The sequence below is a fragment of the Megalops cyprinoides genome, chromosome 3, assembly GCF_013368585.1.
Source record: "Megalops cyprinoides isolate fMegCyp1 chromosome 3, fMegCyp1.pri, whole genome shotgun sequence".
Lineage (NCBI taxonomy): Eukaryota > Metazoa > Chordata > Actinopteri > Elopiformes > Megalopidae > Megalops > Megalops cyprinoides.
In genome coordinates, this window is record NC_050585.1 from 11,821,681 (window position 1) to 11,843,050 (window position 21,370).

Genomic DNA, 21,370 nt, shown 5'->3' on the forward strand with positions numbered 1-21,370 from the left:
CAGTGCAATCTATAAATGAGCTGGAAAACCGTGAGCAAAAATTCACCAGGGACTTTGGCCGCCGAATGAAGCGGGAACAGATGGCCGGACAGAGACGGACACACAGAAAACCCAGCGTGAAGGCTTCTGGCGATGAGCTGCCGACTGTCCTCCCTGTGAGTCCCGGAGGGATTTCTGACTTTCGAAGACTGCCCATTAACGTGATCGCGAAATCAGAGGCAGGTTTCGGGCAGCGCCGTTTGCTTTGATTAACCACACATACTCCCTCTTGAGTCTGTTCTTCTGCGGTTCAGATCCAGAGAGGTGGATTTTGGGCCGAGGGGTAATGAAATGGTTGAAGCGTTAGACTCATCAGAGGCACAACCATGGTACCCAGAGAGGAGAGCAAGGCACTCAACCCCAGTTCCCTATGTACAGCAGACGTTGTTTCAGCCAATTGTAAGCATGAGGTATTTTCTTGGTAATTGCAGGATTGAACAAATTCCTTCAGTTTGCCCTCTGTTTATGCAGTGTGGCCCTTTTTTTCTCCCAGCCTCCATTGCAGTAGGGGTGAGGTTACCTCAGTTCCTCCTGCGCAATGAAATGGACCCCGGCACATATTCCAGCAGAGCTGGTTGTTGCGGCGACCCAGTATTGACTTTCTTATCATTTCCCCGCCTCTGACAAGACACTTATAGTATTTGGCGTCACCCCCGGTATCTCCAGGGTTTTCTGTCTAACCTTGGAGGCGACATACGATACCCCACAGGGAGTCCCGGTCACGGACCTGTCCTTTTTCAACCTTCAGAGATGGGTTGGCTTAGATAGGTGGCCGCTGTGTGTTAGAAGTCAGCTCTTTGTCATTGCAGTGAAATGTCACCTGGAAGTGTGAGTATCACTGAAGCCATATTTGCCTGCACAACACCCATTTGTCTGTGGGGGGAGGGTTGCAATGAACGTGTCCTCACGCCGCCATGCGCCTGTGTAGTGGGGGTTGCTGTCCCCCCCCCCAGCCCTCCCGCTGACGGCCAGGAGTGCCCCGTCACGCGCTGACATCTTGATCGCCTACAACGGGGGCACCTTGAGCGCTCCTGCTCGCGCGTTGTGATATCGCGGGACGCCCCCTCGCGTGTTCTGTTCGCACTTTCCGCCAGACATCGCGGCTCCACGTTCGCGCTCGCTCGGGCTGCCATCGGCGCGGGAGGGATTCGGCCCTGCTGGGGCCGATGATGAAATGCTTCAATAAGAGTGGGAGGAAAAGACAAGGTGAGGATGTGGGGGGGGGGGGGGGGGGTTGCAGAACGCCCCAGAAGAGGCCTGCATGTGCAGTGTTCCAGGTCCGAGGAAGACAAATAGGATAAGAGGAAATAAACCCCGATGATTGCGGCAGAGGAAAATAATCCCCCAGATCGCTCGGTTGCGCAGCAGCCTTGGGGAGCCATGTGGGTTTGCTGGTGGATAGGCCGGTGGTTGGGGGGCGGGGGGGGTTGGGCGCTTTAGCGGGGGTGAGAGATGCCTGAATCCCCCTTGATTGCGCCTCTGTTTATGACAATCAGCCACACAGCAAGGACTCGTTAGCCGCCCTTGTCTCAATGGAGCCTTTGTGCAGCTAAGGGAGTGTGCGCAGTATTGCCAAGGTCCAGCTTTGTGTAAACTCTCAGAGGTCTGCCGCGCGGGAGAAAGGCATTCACCCTTGTGTGAACTGAAGATTACAGCCCTGTGAGATTCCCGCACTCCTGAGCTCGCTCTGAGGAAAAGCGTCGGTGTCCTTGAAAGATGACCTCTGTTCTGAGCAACCAAAGGCAGGAGCTCAGGAAGTGAAGTGAGGCTGTGGGATGCCATCTCAATGGGAGAATGGGGTTGTTTTATTCCAAAGTAAAACCCAGGGAAAGTACATGGTTGGACCCCACAAGTGTTTATGAACTTGCTTTATGAGGTTCATTGGCTTGTGCTGTGCTTGGTACATTTTTTTTCCCTTTTTATGCAACTCTTTTTAGGGATGGCTACTTGCACATCGCAGTGACCCTCACAGTCATGCAGGAATGCTGAAGCGAGACAGGCACAATCCTCCGATACACCGTCACAGTCAGTCACAAGCTATTTTTCACTCTGCAAGTCCCACAGTGCACTGCAGTGAAGTGGTTGCTAATTGGAGGATAGGTGCTACTCCAGTTGCTAAATCCGAGAAACTCCTCGGTGTCCGACCAGTCGCAGAGTGCAGAGAGTGTGGTGTAATGAAGGGGACTCTGGCAAACCTACCCTCCCCCATCCCCGGCGGAACGAAGCCAATTTGTTCTGCTGCTGTGTATTCTCAGTCATTGTCAGCAGGTGACATGTCTGGTTTGGAACCCCTGGCTGTAGGGCTCAGCCTGCACTGAAGACAAATGCCTTCTTGACTGAGCCGCTCGAGCTGGGTATGTTTGACCGCTCTCTGTTTCACCTCCTTTTTTTCATAAAATGTAATATTAACTGAAAATATTATTTCGGGCTGCAGTTCCCTCTACATGTTAAATGATGAATGCAAGGTAAACTAAACATCATTTTTCCAAGGACAGCCCTAGGTCCATTTTAATATTTATTGGCCCCTCATCGATTTTCATCCGTACAGACGAGAAGTCACCAGAGACAGAGAAGGAGCTTCAGATTTGCCCCACACTGTTGAAACCGTACTCAGCGCTTCCTCCGCCTGAGAACCATCGAGAAAATGTGCACACTTGCAATCAGTTAAGGCCTGTGCCCCTAATTTTGATTTGTGTCACAAAAGATTTTCTGCATTAGCAGCATGGTCGAAATCCTAAATGAGCACCCCATACAGGCCAGGCATTAGGCAAATACTCAGGTACCTGAAAACCCATCAAGTGGCAAGCTTAATTAAAGCCTGGCTGCTGCTATAGAGGGGCTGGTGTCCTGCTGCGTAGACCCATAATCTTTCGCTCTCATCCAAAGTGCTCCATAAATAAATCAGGGCGTTGTGAATAGGAGTAGACTGATTCATAAAAAACTACAGGTTTAATTAAGTGTGGTGAGACTTCGTAATGAGAATTTCACCCTTCCCATTCTGCTTGGTCTTACTGTGAGCTTAGTGACCTAAGTAAACGAACGGGCTAAAGTCAATAAAGAGGAAGGGTAAACCTTGTTCTGTCTCATTGGATTTTGCCGTAGGTTATACTGGTTTGCTCATAATTCTGATCATATGGGTATGATAAATTTCACAGTGGTAGAATTCATATGTCCTTCACCTCCAGCCGTTAGTACATTTTGTAATTCTGTGGCCGCTTTTTTGTCCAGCTGGATCAGGTCCACCGGGGTCTGCAGGAGACCGTGTACCAGGAGCATCTGCGTTCGTCACGTCAGCGAGAGAGAGCGTGATGGCGAAGGGAGGTGTAAATAAAGAGAAAACGCTGAGAGGACTTTCTGAAACACGACGTCCCTAATTACCAGCGCCGTAGAGCCGCATGAACACAAGCTGAAGGACAGGGCCAGAGCACAGACAACGCAGTGTGGAATCCTGGTGAGGGACCCGGGCTTGCGACCAGAGGATTTTGGGATCGCATCTCAGGTTTGACATGAGGAATTTAAAGCCAAATCGCTTACGTAAATATCCAGCTATGCCGATAGATAACGTGAAGCGCTCAAGCTGTGCAAGACTATGCAAGTTGCCCTGGATAGATGCGTCTGGCAGGCAGATTAATAATGTAATTTAGCGGGTGCTCCACATGGCGCTGCGCAGTAAAAATGTAGACGGACATTATTATTTCATGTCCCGTGGGGAGGGGGCTGAGGGGTATATGTCTGGATATGAACCCACAGAACAGTGCAGCATTGCACAACACAGCCTTGAACAGGCTGCCAAGCTCAGGGACTGCGTTGTTGTCGCGGGGATTGTGCTATCTGGATGTAACATTCGCCTTTGTGTGGCTAGACTGTACGGAGGGACAGCGGTATGGCAGGGCGGTAAGGGGTGGGTCTTGTAACTGGCTTGTAACTTTAATTTGATTTGCTAGGGCACTGCTGTTGTACCCTTGAAAAAGATACCTAACCTGCAGTTGCCTTAGTAAATATCCAGCTGTACAAGTGGATAAAACAGTAACCCACAGCATGTAAGTCACTCTGGATAAGAGCATCTGTTAAATGACAGTAATATAATGTGAACTCTGCTTTTTCCTTTCAGGGGTACTTTGGTTGTTTTTGATCAATATCAAGTGACGCTTCCTTTCCACTGTGATCTGTGCCAGTTTAATTTTTTTTTTGGAAGATACCTTGGCTCTCTGAAGGCAGATAAATGATGAGATATTATAAATCCAAGCATCCCAAGGCAGTTGTTTATGAACTGAATGCTGCTAGAAATCTACTTTTCAGCAGCGCAGTGCTAAGCTAGAAGTGTGCAGAACGTTCCTTAGGGTCTTGCTGTCTCTGGCACTGCTTGAATGAAAGCGTGAGTGTTGAAAAGACAGCAGTGCTCAGTCAATTAATGTGGAGCTCAATTTATTGAGTGAGTGTACGGTTTCAAAAACTCTTTCACAAAACACTACACACCCCTTTGTCTTTTTTCTTCCTTGGTTTAGATATTTTGAGTTTGTAATATCTAGAGTTTTCCCTAGCCACACAATGTATATATATAGCTGTATATATTTATATATATTTAACTGGAAATTGCCGGTGATCAGCACTGTTAATGGTTAAATGCAATTAAAGCCATTAAATCCAGGAAATCTAGCCTGTCTGCATGCTGTATGATGCAGGAAGCCGTTGGAGGTCCAAGTCTCTGTGAGGCAGTCTGTCTGGTTCTGCGGCAGAGTCAGGGTGGACTGCAGTGCAATCTGGGGGGAAGGCCCAATGCACAGCCTGACCGAGGCAGCTGGTCGTGGGCTTGTCATTGTCACCGACCCAGCAGCGCTCAGCGGGGAAAAAAACAACAACAAAAAAAATCAAGGGGGTAAGAAACACAGCGTCCCCTCCTTCCTGTGACTAGCAGGCGCTCTCTGATATCGCCGCGGGGCTCCGGTTCTCAATCCGCTACTCTGCTCACATCTCTCCTCCTCCGCTTACGGCGCGTCCGCTGACAAGCACAGGAGCGAGAGGCTTGGATGACTGACTGACGGAGGACTGGGGGGGTCATGAAAAAAAAATCCACTGCCTTTAATAACCTCTCACACCCTGACACTAGTGAAATGCAAGCAATACCACTTCCTCATCTGCAATTTGTTGTATTGATGTTAAAGTAGAAGTGGCTTTGTCTTTTATTGTGTGGACTATTAGGCATCAGACTGCTTTTTTGGTGTATTGATTAGCAATCAGCTAAGGAGAGGAAGTTGTTTTCGGAAGATGGAAGACGAGAAAGGCTTCTCACCTTTAAGTATGTGTGCCGTTGATGTGTATAAATTTGGGGCCACCAGTTTGGTTATTTGTAATTCCTGAGTCTGCTTTTTACTGTTTCTGCTTCTATTTGCATGGATTTCTTTTCTGTGTCAGTGTTTCTAGACAGATTCTGTTGTGAAAAGATTTCGCTGGTGCCAAATAGAGATTATTTCCTTTCCTGCTTGTGCCGTTTCTGCTTCCTCGTGGAGTTGGAGGATTGCACGACCAGCCGCATTTCAAAATAACTCCCTAATCTCATCCAACTCTGCGGAAGATTCTTACAGCCTGTAAGGATCTAATTCAATATCCCCAGTCCCTGTTATCCTCTCTATTCTCAGCATTCAAAGTTATTTTCACAGCTAATCTAAGGGTGAAAATAACACTTGTATTCACAAAATGAAAAAGGGAGCTGGAAATCCACAACATATCACACTACATTTTTTTTGGTTGTGTTCCGCTGTAGATGGCCACACCAGCAGACAGCGGCTTTCAGACACTGCAGCGGCCATTGCTCGCGAATGGTACCATCGTAGAGTTGGCACAGCGGGCACCTTATGTTTGTGGCCGTATCTCTCTGAGCGCCGTTTCTCGTTGGCTACATCTTATCGCCTGGCAGCCAGGAGTTGGAGGAGTGCAGGAGTCACACAGAATAATAGCAAGTTGTCTGCGTGTTCTTACCTCGGTTTTGTCTAAATCGTTCCATCTGGCAACGGAAGGGGTTTATAGGTAGCGGGGCGCAGATCTGAGGCACTGCTAAAGATCGGAGAGGAGCGGTCCTCTCTATCCACGGCAGGCTAATAAAACACTATTTCCCCACAACCATGGTAACTGCAGTGAAATCACGTATAAAAGGAGCACATGACAGATGGTGTGCCTTCCTGTCAGCTATAACCTGTCAAACGGGCTTTCCTTCAGAGCCGAGCGCGCGCATTTGTACATCCTCCATCTTCAGCGGACAGATAAATACGAGCACAGCAGAGCCTGTTTTCTACATTAGAGCGGCCAGGGTCAAAGAGGACACGGACAAAAAATAAGCTGTCAAAGAATCATACTTGTCTATCGCTTGATCTCTCTTTTGGTGTCTCCCTTTCTCTTCTCTATCTCTCTCTCTCTCTCTCTCTCTCTCCTAGATCTGTTTAACAATCTATCCACCGACATCCTTGTTAGAGGAAAAGATGGACATGAACTTTCCGTAACAGTGTTGATATTTTGAAAGATGCTGTAGCATCTGTTCCGAGCGAGTTACATCGCAAGCAGCTCTATGCCTGGGATCGCATTTCAATTCACAAACTCCATCACCTGTTGGTTGCCAAATTGCACACTGTAGTGCTAAAATGCAATTGCCTACCTCTACCAATCGCATTCTGAAAATTGCACTCGCTGTAAAAGGAACCGTTGTTCGTAATATCAAACGCAGCGTTTCTATTTTATTATGTGTAATATCTGTTGACTCAGATTGTTCACAGAGGTGGCCTAGTCAAAGTCAAAGTCCAAGTTTTTTATTTGTCAGATGCCAAGGTACAATGTACAGTAAGCCCTGGTGACTATTGACAGTCACCAGAATTGTTCTGTGTATTCAAATTATTAAAAAAAACTCATCTGAAATCTTGTCTTTTCACACAGTTAATTATTTTCATATCTGTAGTCTCATATCTCAGTCCTACAGTATCCAAAACCGGCATTGGAAAACAAAATATGTATGAAGCATTCTCACTGCACTGCTGACCCCCAATCTTTTTTCTGCAACTGCATATTTAACTGCTTTCTCTGTTACTCTGTGTGTGGGACACTCAGCCATTTTCCATCTTAAACTCATCTCACTTAGCCTGGAGTGCACGTCTGAAGCACACTCTGCCTGATGTTAACAAAAGATTAATGGGCTGATTGTAAATGGGTTCCACTGGGTTACTGTCTAATCGTTTGTAATACATTTATTTTGGAAATCATTCAGGAGATTATAGAGAAGCTTTCCGGCAGGACATGTTCCCTTGCATTTTTGGGTCCGGAGATATTCTTGGACCACATGTTGATAAAAACCGACTGCGTTATCTGATGGCATTTATTTTTAGGTTTGCTACAGTATGTACAGACACCCAATTCTTGAAATTGGAAGGGGGGAAATAGTCAGTCTCAGCTTTATCTCAGATTGCAGTTTATCTTGCTCCCTGTCTTTATTTTTCCATCAGAGTTTGAATTCAGTAATATGATAAATGGGAACCTGAGCCATCTCTCTAAAAATATATATTCGGCATTTATCAAATAACAGTTGTCATTATGATAACATTTAAATTTGAACTTATACTTCAGGGAAGGTGTTTAAACGAGTGTACCAAGTGGGCACCATGACAGTGGCCCTTACAAGTCTAATGTACGTCCGACCAAGCACTATCCCTGGGTTTTGCTTCGTAGAGCCCTTTAACTCGGGCCACCGCTGATAGGTAGCACTGTCCCCATTCAGGGTGTCACCAGTCAGCGGTGGCCGATGCGTGTGGACAGTAACAAGAGCCGCGTCCCAGAGCGAACGGTAATCTCGCTAAATATCCTCCTTCTGTCCATCTGTCAGCGCCTTCACTCCGGAGGCTCCGGGTCCTGAAGCGTGCGGAATACTAATGGGCCGAGGTGCGAGGCGTTCGCGGCGTGCAAAGGGTCCCGTCCTTCTTGTTAAAATAATTTGCGGAGGCATGTTGACAGATTGTTTGGGGGGAAGAAAGGGCGGCGTGTGAGAGGTGTCAGGGGTGGGGGGGTGAGGGGGGGGGGGGGGGGCTCTCCGTTGAGTCTCTGCTCACGGGCGATCTGCTCTCCCCTCTTTGGTGCTGCAGTCACTGTTGTCAGAGGCCGTCGGGGAAGGCGTCTCGGGCGGAATACGGAATTCCCGTCAGTGCCGCCGCTCCGGTTGAAGGACAGTCTTCTGGTTGCCGCGACGCGCAATCACAGAGCGCCCTTCTGGGGGGTCTTTCACCCACCGTCTTCCGTCTGCGTGACAAGGACGGCGTACTCGGATACCGCAGTGGCACAGCTGTGAACCCGCTCCTGTGGTGCTGCCGAGCAGGTGACGCACGGAAATGGCTTAGCGCGTTTCAGTCATGGAAAATGGGTGACATGTAAAGACAACAGGGGATGGAGGTATCGCTTTCTAGTACAAAATAGCTTGAAAAGCACCTTTCAGATTAAACCTGGGTTCTCAGAGCCTGTTTCTATGCATGTTCATGTCTAAAGACAAAACTCTGTTTATAACATCTCCAAACAGCTGCTGGTACAGTCAGAGCAAACCCAGATGTGACCGCATAATGAAGTCAAGGAAGCCTTTGCAAACAAGCTTTATCCTGTCCTCCTCCTCGGCGGATCGAAAGACTCGGGCCTCTGCGCTCCTCTCTCCCTCAGTGATGGAGGAATGTAGTCCAGGTCTTCTGGGACTCCACACAACTCACAGGCTTGTCATTAGCAGGCACTCATTTCAGACGGAGTGTCAGGGTTGCCTTGGAGAAGCACTGAGGCTTTTCGGCAAAGACTTGCAAATGGAACATTTAAACCTGTCTCCCTTTGTTTTCGGAGTGCTCTCTCGGGGAGTGTGTGTGCAGAAATGTTAGAAAATATGCAGGTAATTAATCAAAGCTTATGGTAATTAGAGCAGGCCTCGTTTCATATCCCAGGGCCAGTTGACTTTTACACTGTGTATATACATGCATAGTAATAACAGAATTCTGATATTTCTGGTACTAAAATCTTCATGATGTAGAGTTTAAGAGTAACAAGAATGAGCCCAAAATATGTAAGGTGTAAATAAAACTTTATAAAAAATAAGGTATAAAATAAAATGTAACAGAAAGGTAATTGCATCTGCAACCAAAGTACAACAGAAATGCAGTGCGGTGATATGCATACTCAGACATTTGCTATATGCTTGATGAAATATTAATATTCAGTCCATGGTTATAGCTTACTTGTGGTAATTTCCCTGCATTCACTGGTCTGTATTTCAAAGAGGCATGATAATTTGTTGTGTTATTCATAACAGTGATTATGAGACTGCTTAATGACTCTGGTGGACTTTTAAAAAACAGCAGAGTGAAGCAGTTTCTCCTTTCGTTTTAGCCATTATTTATTGGGGCTTTGTTCTCTGCCTCCCTTGAAAAGCAAGTTTCCCCTCATTACAAGGCAAGTAAAGTAAAGCGCCCGTGCAGAACAGATGTCTCTGCTCTGAAGTTTTCATTGCGATTTTCCTGATATGCGAGTTCTTTTCAGACTGCGTACTCACTCAGGAGTTGTTCCGTGCGGGCTTTTGTTTCCACGCTCAGCCTTGCCCCTCGTTCTTGCTCTCTTTGAGTCGCGAGGGAATTTCCGAACCAAGTCCCTTCTCCACAGCACAATTTGGTGGGGAAAAAAGCCCCCGTGTGCAAGTATTCGCTCTCTCTCTCCCGCTCTCCCTAAAAGGTCTGGAGGTGCTCTTACTGCCCATCGTATCAGACGCGTCCCCCCCAGACTCAGAGAGAATGGCCCCTAATCTAACCGGTTTGTTCCACTTGGCTGAGCGTGGAGTCTGATCCAAAATGAGAAAGCAGGGGCCCTTTGTGCTGTTAGTCTGCAGGCTTTACTTTTTTTTTTTTTACCACCCTGTCTTCCTCACCGCTGTGAGCTCACTACATTCTTATAGCGGGTTGTCAAATTGGACACTCAACCCAACTCAAAGAAACAAGGCGTTTTTTTTTTTTTTTTTGCCTCCATGTTAGAAGAAAGGTTAATTAGCTGGTGTTATTGTGTAGGGTTTTTTTTTACTAACCCGTGAGCATGTTAAGCTCTGAAATGTGAGCATATATATTTCATGCTCCTTGGAAGGATAAAAATCAGTCAATGAAAGTGACTAGACCAGCCAAAGAAATGAATCTCAAGTGATTACTCCCCAGGGTCATTGTGATGTGACTGTTATCTCACATGTGTGACTGTCAGTTTGGTGCTCTCGTTTTGTGATTGGTCTTGAGAGGGACTATCTGTTGACACTGACCCGCAGTACAATGACTTGAATTGGAAAGATGAAGCAAAGTTTGCGAAGTTGATATCTATCATGCTGCACATGGCTGGCGATCCTTTTATTGCCACAGTAAGTGTTGCTCATCTCTCTGGTTCCTATCCGAAATCCCTTACATATGTCTCCCTCTCCTTTGAAATGAAACACGTTCGAGACAGAAACTCTAATTTGATAGGTTTTTGGCAAGTGTCATATACTTACTGCTGTCCGAGACAATTCGGCTAACCCGTCAGCTCATTTTGTAGAGGTCCTTAGGTCAGCTGTGGTTAGCGCAGAAGACTCGCGGGCCAGTACCACAATGGCCCTTCTCTGCAGTAACGCAGAAATCGCAGTTTGAAATCCATGGGTTGTACCAGTGTCTGCCGGTGAACACCAGCGCAAACGTTTAATTTCATACCAACATAACTTTAATTTCAGTTACCTGGTAGTTACGTGTCTTCACCAACAATACAAATTGATCTGATCACATTGCATTATTTCTTTTGCTTAGCAGGTAGTGACTTGCGTAGCTCACATAGCTGAATATATTACTAAAATACTGAGGCATTTCATTTGAAGGACCTACAGGGAACAACAGCAGTGCTCCAACTGAGAAATCGAACCTGCAGTCTTTGGATTAGCAGCCTAGTTCCTTGACTACACAGAGCAAGAAGAGGTCATTGGATCTTAGAGGGGTGCTGCTCAGTCTGTGTTTATGTGAATATGCAATTCCATAGTAATCACCATCATTGTTTCAGTAATGGGGTTTCCTTTTAAAACTTACTGGAAAATGATCACATTAGACCACAGGGAAATTCATTCCAGTGGTAGCCACAAACATCACATGCTGTACTCTCATTTGGAAAATAAATTAATAACAAAATGTCCGAAGGGCCAAACAGCGGGCATAGCTGCAGCCCGCTGCTCTCTCCATTGGCATCCCATGCCGTTGAAACCGCCATCTGGGTTCCTGCTGGGTGATCTGGGCGGTACATTTTTTTAACAGTCAGGGTTTGTTTTTCTTTGCAAAGCGGCTTTTCTGCGGTGCATGCAAAGCGGACAGGGAACAGAAAGTGCTAACCTGAAACTGAGCGACCCCATCTGCCACGCTAAACCTCCGCCAGCGCTCCTCGTGACGCGGCCAATTGGTATTCACCAGGACAGGCTGGGGGAGGAAAACGGCAGCGTGCCGGGTGAAATTGAACTGACAACATTTTATTTTTATTTTCTGTCTGGACTGAATTGATTTAGGGTGGGAAACCGATCACTTTGCCCACAGAAAAGACCCTTCCCTCTGAAGAAGTACTTGTTAAGTACTTCTACTCTTGTATAAATGGTGAACATTTAGTTTGCAAATACCGCAGGCGAAATTGACTTCAAAGGTCACTGTTACAGAAATCCAATAAGAAAAGACAGACATCACCTCTCCTCCTGAATAAGAGAGTTCATCTGCACTGTATTCATCATATATATATATATATATATATATCATAAAAAATAAATAAGAATTAATATGAGTAAGTGCCTCAGAGGTCATTTGTCATTGTGGGTCAGAGAGAATTAAAAAACAGACACATTATTCAGCAAGCTAACATTATATTCCATTGTTCCATTATATTCCAAAGACTGCATTTTGGATCTGTTTTCTGCGCTAGTTAATTTAACCAAGTGGCCGTGAGGGTGAGAGAGGAGGTAGTTGCCATTAACTGTCTCCACCTTCTAATAAATGGCCTAACAATTTGAATATTTGTGCATGTAGTATGCATTTTCAAATTCAGTACTTCTAATTTCTGCGTTTTCATAGGTTTTTGTCCACATGCACAAATTCACCATTGTCATGGCCCGTTGACCGGAGAGAGACGTCAGCGTGCGGTGTCAAAGCGCAGTCCCTAATTCTGTATTAAAAGAAGCAAGTAAGAACAGTAGGAAGCAGCAGAAGGCAAACCTAACCACTGCGCGGCTCTGATGTATTATTCATGGCCTGTGTTTAGTCCTTGTCATTCACCGTGGACCCATAGACTTGGTTTGTTTGTTGTGCTGTATACTGGTAAAGGGACACCAGGACAGTGCCACCGCTTTTCATGCATAGCCATAGCAGCCCCCGTGGTCTGCTTGTCCCTCTTCGGAGAGATACTTGTTAAATAATTCTGAAAGAGGATTGCGTAAAAAAACCAGGCTTTGAAGTCTTTGAGTATAGGGTATTAATATATACAGAAAGACTTCTTTAATAGGTTTCAGTGGATTACTCTTCAGAACATGTGTCTGTTTCTTGTTTTGGAATCTAATGTTACAGCTGACTCCAGCCACACAAAGCCAAAAGTGCAGAAACCAAGGTCAAAGGGTGTTCACTACCAAGCAGAAAAGTTCCAAGCATCATTCTCCAAACAGTTAGTGACAGGAAAGAATTCCTTAACTGCCTTTCGAAGGTTTCTTGTCTCTTCTCATTCCCCTTCTTATGAAAAGCCCTTCAAATGTGGCAACGAACTGCTGCCCTCCATTTTAAGGTGCCGGCAATTGGATTTCTTCATGAGATTTCTTTGGATTTCAGCGAATGGGTGAGCAATTTCCATTTGGACCTCTGTACTAGGAGGACATAAGTTTAAGCTGTGATGGGCTGCCGGTGGGGATTTTTCTTTCATTTCAGCAGTCTGCTGATGTTGCCTCATTTAGGTGAGCCGTGAAAACGCATGAGTGATGGACTAGCGCATAGAAAGACATCCTCTTCCCGCAGTCGAGTTGCAGACGGTTACCTCGTTCGGTTAATTCATGCTCAGGCAAATTGTGAGATTTCCTGTTACAATGCATAAAAAGGCGGTAATGAAGCTGCTTTGTGAACAGGTGTTTCTCATTTTTTTTTGTTTGTTTGGTGTTTTTATTAACGTATATTTGCTACAATATGTGATTAAAATTCAGTCTTTCTAATGAGGCATTTTTACCTCTGTTTGGCTCCTGTTTCACTTTTACTTCATGACAGCTGAAACTCCACACTCGCTTTTGATTACATGCACTGAATACAGGTTGGCACCACATTTTCAAGCTGCAGCACTACAGCACAGAAGACAATAATATGATACTATATTCCCAGGTTGAGTTCTTTATAAATTCTGAATAAAATCAGGTTATAATTGATTTTTTTCCCTGAAAAGTTTGACACGGACCATAACTGGTTGCCTTGGTGACCAGCGGTCATTGCGCTTGGTAGTAAATGTCTAGTCAGAGGATAAATGACCACAACCTCATGTAGTTCAATGTCCCAGAATTCCTCATTCTCAAATCTCTTCCAATTGGCCATTTTGATCTTGATAAATGCTTGTGTCACCTGCTTCAGTCCATGGTGTTGGGCTGACCCTACATATATCTCAGTATATTTCAAAGACAGTAGGTAGAATCAAAGACAGTAAGCTGATGCAGCATGAGCAGAAAGGCACAAATTACATTCAGTCAAAATATCTGCTCAACAGATAAACAGTGTTCCCTGATCGAGCGCGAGTGGTTTATTTCGATCCGCTCACAAGGGGTTTTAATAGTTCCAAAGGAGTACACTGTCTCCCACCAAACACATGCCTGTGCTTTTTCTAATGCATCGTCAGTTCCTTAAACCTTCTTCTCATGTACATATAGAGATTGCTGTACCATCAAAAGAGCAGCAGAGCTTCCAGGGACTCGCATCTCTTATTCACTTAATCTCCGGCTGCTCTTATCTCTCAGGAATCGCGGCTGAGATTCCACTCAGCTTTCGTTTTTTTTTTTTTTTCCTCCTAATGCTGTGTTTTTTTTTCTTGCACAGCTCTTGTTTACAAAGTTTTGGCCTTGTTAAATTGTCTTCCGCGAAAATATGTTAACGCGGTGACCCAAATGAGGCAGCCGTGAACGGCCGCCCGCTTGTAAAGCGGAGGAGCGGGCGCGGTAGGTGATGTGAGATAGCGCGCTGATTGAGTACGCCGCCTCAGTCTCCCTCTCCTCGCTCCCCTTTTTTATTATTATTATTACTGAACCAGATCTTGTCTTCAGAGCCGCTCCGGAGAAATAATAGGAAGCTCTGCGCGGCGCCTGTCAGTCACCCGGGCCGTTAAATCCGCCGCTCTGCCCCGACAGGACAGCCGCGCGCGCGTGTACGGGCTGCTCGGATGCGCGGCTCTTCACAGCCATTAGGTGCGAGGAAATCCCGGAGGCGGTATTTGCGCACTCGTGTGTGCAGGTGTGAGAGCGGCTTATCTCTGTCTGACCAATCGCCTCAGCCCCGACGCCTCCTTCTGTATGTGCATGTGTTCGCGTGAGTGTTCCGTGTGCACGAATATCCTCCCTAATCAGAAAAATGAGGAGCAGCCTCCCTCGGCCTTCCTGCGTTAGTCAAACGGTAAGTAATTCTGCATGACTTTGTGAGCCCAGAGGCTTTTCTCTGGCTATTTACATAATGCCAACAGACTGTGCAGGAGGAGATGATATTGAAAAGAAGTGGGCAAGATCTGGTCAGCTGAAACCTAAACAAAACCCTATAAACAAGCAGAAAATGCATTTTAGACTATTGTCATCACTCTTTGTGGATACATTGTTCTATGCAGTTCCATCCTACAGATCATTTTACTGTGCCAGATGATTTAGACTCAGACAGAGCTATTGGAGACATGATTGAAATGTACATGTAGGCGATGGGAAAGTTTTGCCCCAAAGGACCTCAGGATGTAATCAGCAGTTCTAGGTGGAATATGGTGGTTAATGGGAGAGTACAATGGTTACACCTAGAGGCCTTTGGCTGGTCACGATGGGAGACTCCTCACTGCAGTGAGTGAGTGATAAAAAGGGCAAGATGTGGGTCTGGGGCTCAGAAGGCCCTTCAGTCGATGATGCAGAATCCATCCCCTCATCTCCTCCTCTTGCCAGTGCGGCTGCTGTGTTCCTGGGAGCCACTCACAGCTGCTCGGCAGTGAGGAACGTCTGCTGGATTTGAACGTTGAATGAAAACACCAGAGCCGGGATTGTAACCAGAGCGCGTTCCGTCGCCGATGAGTGACATTCCGATGTATGTCTGAAAGAAGGGACCCCCCCCCCCCCCCCCCGCCCCGTCTGCTTTGAGCATATCAACGGGACTGCTTTTCATCAGCTGTCAGATAGGAAGCCTGTAGTGTCATAATGTTTTCTGATTGACTGTGTGGTTATCCATCAAGGAGGGCTGGTTTTTTTTTTTTTTTCCGCGGCGGTAAACTAATACAAAGGGACAGTGGATCCTGTGCTGCAGGTGACAGCATCGCCAGGGTGGTCTCCCGCTCTCGGTAGCTGTCAGCGCATATTCCAGATCCAGGCGGCACATTTCCATGACACTCCTGCTAAGACCAGGTTTACAGCTCAATACGAGATTAGAGGTTGACGGGACAGCGGCATCAGCTTGGATATGTTTCAGGTTTACGGATCAGGAGAGGAATTGGCTGTAGACCGTAGACAGGCTGAGGTTCCTCGTGGCTCTCCTCACACCCTCGGAGGGATTACGTAGCCTACCAAGGAAGCTGTCATTTTCTTGATTGTGCCACTCCCGATGCCATCTGTATTCGGGGGGTGGACTTTGCAGCGAGCGGTCGCGGCGGGTGAGCCAGAGAGTAGGGGTTGACCGATTATCTGGTCGTTAGATAATCGGGGCCGATATTTGCAAATTTTTGATTATCGGTCATCGGTATACTTTTATCTAAATTCCTGATAAAGAAAAAAAAAACTTTTGAAAGCAAAGTGTGTACTGCCTCGACGCATCTCCTCTGTCAGAAAAAAATGCTATTGGTATGGCTAACATTCTTTCCACAAAATTCCCTCATTGGCCGAGACAGACAACATTATCTGACCTTGAAAATCAAATGTTTTGCTCAAACTGTGTTAACCAAATTGCACTGGGCTTATTGGACTTCTTTGAATCAGTAGGCTATAAGTAGTCTACACTTAAGCTAAAAAACAAGCTTGGAATATAAAAGAAATAAGGACTTGTAATAAGGACTAATTGGTGCACTTATGCTATAAGTTGCAACAGTTTGACACTGCACATTTAATAAATAGTAATGTATATTTATTCTTTCAAAGGAAACAGTCAAAGAAATTTACCCTAAAGCACAGCCCTTCTGAATGACAGTTGTCATTTAAGCAACCGTTCACGACATTAAACTAAAGCTCGCTTGCGGTTGCGCTGTATGTCGGAATGTTGCGGCAAAGCTGAAAATACCCGTTTGCCGCTTTGATGTTTCTTCATTTGGCCTCATCATCATCATGGAAGTCGAGTTATTAAAATAAAAATTTGCAGCACACAGTTTGCACTTCACAGTATTTTTGCTAATTTTATCACAGTCCTTCCACACAGTACCCTACTTTTGTAGGAGCTGTCCGTTTTTCACATAAATGAGCAAACGGGCTCCTAGAATCTCCCCGCAGCTTCAGGAAAAAGCGTTGGACGCACAGGCTAGTTTTAAGGTTTGATATTTCATACTTTATGATGAAAATGCAGCCTAAATGATGTATCAATTCGCTTTATTTCTTACGCAATAATTGCCATCGTTCGTCCGATAATTGAATGCTTTTGAAATAGTGATAGGCATCTGTCGCGTAGCCAAAATAAGATTTATATAAATAAGAAATTTACCCACAACGTCAATATTTTTAGTAGGCCATGTCTCTCTCTCGTACACCGTCTCACTTGAACGTGCACACCCTCGCGCACACGCTGCAGCTCAGATGTGACCCTCACAGATAACCAAATGTGGTCATTTTAGTTATTGCAATTTTTAGTTTATTTTTATCTTTGAGAAGGAATTTTCATTTGATTTTTATTTATTTAACTTTATGCCTGAAAGCGTATGACTAAGTAAAGAGGGTTTGTAATTAAGTCCATGTTGTCACAGCCTATTTCTTTTAACACTGAAAAAAAAACATGTTAAAAGCATTCAAATATCAGCCTGAAATATTGGTTATCGTTCTCTTTTTGTCACAGATGATCATTATCGTATCGGCCTTGAAAAAACCATGTTGGTCGACCCCTACCAGAGAGGCCTGAGTATTCTGCCATTCCGCGCGGTATTTCCGCCCGGGGCAAGGCTGGAGGGGGTGGGCTCAGACAGCCGGGCTCACCTAACCGACAGCTGAGCCAAGGTGCAGCGAGCAGGGCAGCAGCCTGCCATGTCCAAATGTCAGCAGCGGAAAAACCCTGCAAGGAGTGCCACGCAGGGGTCCCCGCTGGTTTGCTGTCAGGCTGTGGCCCCAGATGAGTGGCTGGAGGACCAGCTGAGCCCTGACAGGCTTTGAGGATTAGACGGAGCGTCCGTCGGTCATTTCGTCCAATTTTTATAGGCTGGGGAGGCGGGGCGGGTTCACTGCAAGAGCAGAATACACCAGTAAGAGCCACATCGCTGGAATGGACCAGCCTGCCGTCTGCGTTTCTGCAGGTTGACAGTGTGTATGCCACAGAGCAGATAGCCAACGCATCTCCTCTGATCATCTGCCACAGGAGCTCCTTTGAGGTCTGTGTTGGAACAAATGCGATAGCTGACAGTGTGTTTTGGACATTATTTCTTTTCTTTTTTTTTTATTGCTTTTGAATTTATGATGAACCCGCAGATCACCCCTCGAGTCCTCCTGGGCCGCGTTTGCTCTCCTTAGCTCACGCCTCCTCTGATCAGTCTTGTTTGCGCTTGTTTTTTTTTTCCTCACGTGAGGTCGCGAGGCCTCGCCTGCAATCTCTCTCCGCACTCCGTGAGGATTAATGCTTCGGTGTAGAAAAGCGAAGCCTCGTAGCACGAAGGCCAAAGCTGATGAATGTGTCTGCTTGTGCTCGCCGAACCATGGGCGCTCCTGTGGGTGAAGGCGCTGGCCCGGCGCGCGAATAATAACACAGAAGCCCGCCGCGCCTCAGAACTGGGGTAGAGGGCATTTCTTTTGTGTCTGTAAATGAGCCGTCGAGTTTATCAGTTCCCAGACCTGTAAGGTGACGCTTGCAGCTCGTGCACGTCGGGTTGTGTTCCCAGCTCACACCTGCCAGGTTACATTCTCTTTGCGGGCATCAAAGCCTCCCTGTTACGCTGTGAACTTCACCTGTGGCCTAATGTTCTGAACATGTTCTCTTCTGTGCCTTGCGTCTTTTTCAGTGCCTGGTTGCACAGAAAGGAATACAATTGTTACATTACTGTGGTTATTGTGGTTGTACTGTATAGTGTACAGTGAATGAATAATTATTTAATATGTATTTTGTTTTGATATATTATTCTGACACGTGCTCAGAAAGTGTAGGGATTGTTTTCATGCTTTCTGGTGAAATAAAAGGATATAATCTGAAAACCTATTTAAAAATTTGCAGTGACTTTATGTTACAGACATCCAGTGATGATTCCCAAGAAAGGACGCATGCCACAGAGTGCAGGACAATGAATTTTTTTGTGATGCCGCTCTGTAGCACATTGGAAGACTGGCCCCTGGATTTAGTTAACATTTCACTTAAGCATTTTTTTTGGCGGAAACAGACTTTTTCGTCGTTGAACTCGGAAGAGTGTTATGACTGTGCTTGTGAAGATAACAAAGTTGCATTTAATTTCGAGTCAGCATTAAGGACAAATGAGGACCGAACCCAGGTGCGTGTGCACTAATTAAAACAAGCTGTAAAGGTGAATTGGGGAAGCAGCCTCGAGCAATGGCACAGAGCAGCCCAAAGGTCTTGACGCTTTAGGTGAATCCATTAAAAACTGCATGAGCAGACAAGGGTAGCGTAATGGCGGTCCTGGGCTACTCTGTTTGTTTGTCAGGATTTTCGGCAGATGCACCCTGGGGAATGTGGGGCTGGGGAAAGGCTTGCTGGGGCCACATGGGAAATGCTGTTGGCTGACTGCGCAGCTGACATGGTTGGAGGGGCAGGTGACTTGCGAGGGGAGGCTGGAGCCTAATGTGAGATCCTGCCCCGTGGCTTTCTGATACCATCTCAGCCACAGGGAGGGTGGGACGAAAGCACGGAGCCACGGAGGCTTGAAGGGTCACACTTCAGCCTTGTCAGACTGGCTCGACTGGGCAGGAGACTTGCTTTGCATGTGTCAGATCAGACTGTGAAAAATGCTCAAGACTTCAAAAATATAGCACTCCCCTTAACCCCCCCCCCATCCCACCCCCACCTCAACCCAGCATGGTGTCTCACTGCCTTTTAGATTCCTGCTTGTTTGTCAAATGTTATATTTTAAACCTCCGCCCTCTCCTGATGAATGACATTGTCTCTCTCCTTCACGCTTGCGAGATTCACAGGGCATGCAGCTCCGATTAGACCTCACTTAAATAGCACATGCATGCAAATCATATCACTTATCCGCAAGGCAGGTTACAGCGGACAGCTTGTTGATTTCCCATGTCGAGGAGGCTGTGGTTATCTGGAGCTGCTGTTTCTTTCATTGCTGCATATATATTTGAAAAGCTCAGGCACGCTGCTGCACAGATTTTGAATATTTACTTTGTGACAGGTGCAGACCTGCTCCATGATGCTGACAACATTGAATCTCTCAGGCTTCCTGTGGCCCTCACAATAAGAAATTAACCCACAAGCGCATTTTACAGCCACACAACCAGAATTGCCTTTTTCAAACACACCTACAACATGTTTTTTTTAACAGAGCAAGTGGTATGTGAACATGGCAGGTCAGATGGTCTTAGAAGCAAATACCTAAAGGATGAGGGCGTATACAGTTATTATAACTGTAAAGACACAACAATAAAAGGAATCTTGTAAGGTAGATTAATGATTTTCTATTGTAAACCTAGACATTACTTGCCTGAATGCAATTAAATCCTGAATTCCTCAGCTTTCAATGCATAGGCTACACTTTCCAATCAATATCATTTGTAATAGTTTAGCTCTAGTTGCTTGGGTCATCAATACCGAGTAAAAATCCCAAATTGGACAAAAGATTATGTCCAGTGCGTGCTCAGTAAATGATCGCAAGCTCGATTTCCCTGACTTGGATCAGCTATGGGAAAAAAAGCGAGGGAAAGGCTGTGTAATTTCCTGTGGACTTTATTTATTGCAGATAACCCAGAGAAAGTTGCTGCAGCCACTGTGATTACTCGAGTCTACCAGAAACCATGGTTTCCAGAGAGATGTCCGTCTGCTTAAATTCAGTTCTGGGGGGGATGCAGACGCGAACGCCCAGAAAGGCTGGCTGTCTTGTCAGGAGGCATACTGTCTGACCTTCATCCTCGCGCGCGCCAGCATGGGACCGGGACTAATGCAGGGGGCTCACGGCTGATAGCCGATTGATTTTCACTCGCTGCCAATGTGCCCGCGCAGAGCATCGACTGGTGGATGGGGAGCGGAAGGGAGACAAATGGCTCCGAAGACCGATCGGGAGGAGGGCTGTCTGGGAGAGTGAGCGTAAGAGCTGGACACGTTCTGTTCGCGCCATCTTTTTAAGAGGAAGGTGTTGCGAATGTACCCCGGGCCCTCCTTTTGTACTGTCCTTAGGGTGAGATGAACGGAGGCCCGAGGGGAAGACTTTGCCGCACATCAGCTCTACTTACAACATAAAAAAAGCTCCCAAAATGGCCTGATGCTTATTGGCCAAATTGCATATCAGGTCTGTACAAATTTTGCACCGTAGTCACTCTGCTCTTACATTGTAATAAATGTAAATTATTTGAGAAAGAAGTGTTGCAACCGGGTACAAGGTTATACCACACTATTTCATACGCCTGTTATGTAAATTGACTGATCATCTATCATCTCTGTTACATCTACCGTGATCTCATGGAAAAGTAAGAAAAGACTTCGCATAACATCACTGCATTCAAAAGAGCATTGACAGCCCGCCTATCGATTGATCCTGTGAAGTGAAGTCTCGGCGCTTGTGAGGATGAGAACGCTCTCGTTCATTATTATTCCAAAGTAGTACTTCAGAGTGGCTGCTGCTGTACGACAACAGCAGCAGCCAGAAAGATTCTCGCAGAAAGGGCTCAGTCACTGTGTCTGACAAGAATCGAGTGACTCTTGGGCGTCCTTTCTCATGACACGTATCGCGGCTTACATAATGAAATGCA

At 46.1% G+C, this 21,370-nt stretch overlaps 1 protein-coding gene across 3 annotated transcripts in view; it reads left to right on the forward strand.

Moving 5' to 3' along the window:
* srrm3 (serine/arginine repetitive matrix 3) overlaps positions 1–21,370 on the forward strand; it is a 95,593-nt gene that overhangs the window by 18,916 nt on the left and 55,307 nt on the right. Inside the window, exon 1 of one of the 3 annotated variants that reach the window (XM_036523487.1) lies at positions 3,363–3,538. The exons of 1 other annotated variant lie outside the window; for it this stretch is intronic. The gene's annotated coding sequence lies outside the window, so the exon portion shown is untranslated. Of the gene's footprint in view, positions 1–3,362; positions 3,539–21,370 lie in introns of those variants that run through there. One more of the 3 variants, XM_036523490.1, reaches the window with a different exon arrangement.